We start from the raw sequence: 2,634 nt of genomic DNA, 5'->3' as shown, positions 1-2,634 counted from the left end.
CTGGGAAAACACTGAGACATTCACAAGGAGGCAGAAACGGGAAAACAAACCCAACAAAAACCCCAAACCACAACAGAGAACCACAGCACAAATCAAATCGGCAGCCATGTTTGGCCAAATAATTGAATTGGGACAAAAGCATGTCATCCCAGCCCTTGTACATATTGTCATACATAACCTGAAAAGGCTCGTTTAAGCCCAAAATGCACTCAGTGTATTTGCCATAGGGGTTATGAAATATACAGGATTGTGATACCACTTCCAAAGTGCACAGAAAAACCTATAGGACGATTATAATTTTTGCATCCAGTCTCCCATTAGAACTTAAAATCCAATCACCGGTCCCAGCCTATCGTCCGGGACAGGCAGAGCCCACATGCCGGCGCAGAGGTGAGGAAATCGCCGCAGTGTGACGGCGACGTCCCGGGTGCTTTGTATTGTTATCTACCGGGATCAGGGCGCATCTTCAAAGCTTCAGAGATAAAGAGCTCCAAAAGGGACTCCATCGGTGATAAAAGGAGACAAGCAGGCCCTGCCTCTTATCTGCTTTGTCATAGAACTTAACGATCAGTTTAGCGCGTTATTGTCCCTGCGCAGCTGCGTGCGGAGAAATCTCCCCGCAGGGTCAGGCGCTGTCTGTCTGCCTGCTGGAAAGTTGTATTTGCGTCTATTTGGTAGCTAATAGACATGAAGTGATACTGTCAGTCATCGTTTTACCACCCAGGGGAGAGGGCTGGCCACTCAAAGCTAATGAAAAGTGGATCATTTGACTTTATAAGGATCTGATTCATTTATTATCCACTGAATGAAGCTGACGTTCTTCTGATTCTCTTTGTCTTAACCCACGTAAAAACACTTGAGATAATCAGAAAGGAATAAACAATCACAATAACGTTTCTCAAAATGTCGCAAATGTAATTTAAATTGCGCTAAACCCAACCTAAACATGAACTATGCGTTATAATGGCGAGCTGTAAATACCATTAATAGTGTAAATAGTCCTTCCAAGTTTCAAATCAATGAATAAATATATAATAGCTAAATTACTAACAGCTTATGAATTGAAAGGAGTGCATGCACTCTTTTCAATTCATAAGCTGTTTTACTATTGATTTACTATTGATGTTTTACGCATTACGCGTAATTAATGCGTAAAACATCAATCTCTGCATTAAGGCCCAAACAGCATGAGTGCTATCTGTAAAATGTGCAGCCGTTGGTATGTGAGGCATTCAAATCCACCCTCCCCCCACACACACACCGCTTCCTCGAAGCTTGTTTTAGCATATCTCCATATGAACGGCTCGACAATCAGCAGTAATTGTGTTGCTACTGTAAAACCTTTGATCTGGAACGTTTGAAGCGCCTCTGTGCCAAATACTGGCTCTTGGGTAGCCGGCGCCAGCACTCACCGGGGTATCAAAGACATGTCAATACCAAACGATTGCTTTTTCCCACTGCAGCTCCACCGCTCATTGCAGAGAGCTGAGGTGGATGATTTACCACAGATCAAGTACCATGCGTAAAACACGGATCACTATAGGGTTAGGAACTCAAATGTGGAGCTATAATACAGATATACTGTATGTCATATCATCCAGGGGATGCTGGAAGTATTTACAGCATTGTATTAAACATCTAAAAGCCACAATATAAAAAAAATACTGCAATACAAGTAAAAGTCCTGCAAATATAAGTGTGCGTAATAAGTTATCTCCATGCAGAATAGCCGATGCTCTTGTTATAGTAATTGATTCATATTGCTGATACATTAATACATACTTTTTTTTTTAGATGGTAACCCCAAGGGTTCCCACACAGAAAAAAAGGGGAGTTATGACTATGTTGGTCATGGGTTTTATACACTTTCTGTGCAAAAATCCCATCAGGGACCCCAGTAGCAGAAAAAATATTATTAATGTAAAAAAAAAAAAAAAAAAAAAATAATTGTTTTCAGTTTAGGTCCTTGACCCACTACATTAATATAAGCAATAGGCTGCTTGGTGATCAAGGGGGATTTGGTAGATTAGTCTGTAACACAGCTCCATATTTCATAAACGGACCATATTTATGTGTAACGTCTTATTTGATAATAATAAGAAATAGCGGAGCACAGAATTAACTCTTGAAATGAAGTAAAAGTATATGAAAGCAGTAGAGTTGCATGTAAGCACAGCTACAACTACAACTACTCAGGCCTATTTGATAACTCCTAAGGTAATTAAGATAGACATTAGATCAGTCATGGACAAATTAAGTTGTATTGTTTTAAGTCAGAGTCCCTGCTGAGCCCGGCCTAAGAAGACTGGTTATTTTGACACCTTTTCCCCGGTGCTTCTGTATGCAGGCCGCAGCAACATGAAAGTGGTCTCCACCTCTGCAGGAGATCCAGCTGTTTCTGTTTCTGCAGAGCCCCCAGTGGTTTCAGTCGGGGCGGACAAATGTATGAGCTCAGGAGGGTTCTCACAGACTCGGCGGCGCCAGGTCTTCACACACTCACAGGATATGTAAAGACTTCAATAACGAGCCATTAACCCCTAATCATCGGGATCGATCAGGCGTTAACAAGGGCCTCTACATATGCAAATAGGGAAAACCAAAGGCTAGGGCGCTATAAAAGCTGACACTGGCCAG

This window comes from Etheostoma cragini, chromosome 17 (genome assembly GCF_013103735.1).
Source record: "Etheostoma cragini isolate CJK2018 chromosome 17, CSU_Ecrag_1.0, whole genome shotgun sequence".
Lineage (NCBI taxonomy): Eukaryota > Metazoa > Chordata > Actinopteri > Perciformes > Percidae > Etheostoma > Etheostoma cragini.
This window is presented reverse-complemented; position numbering follows the sequence as displayed.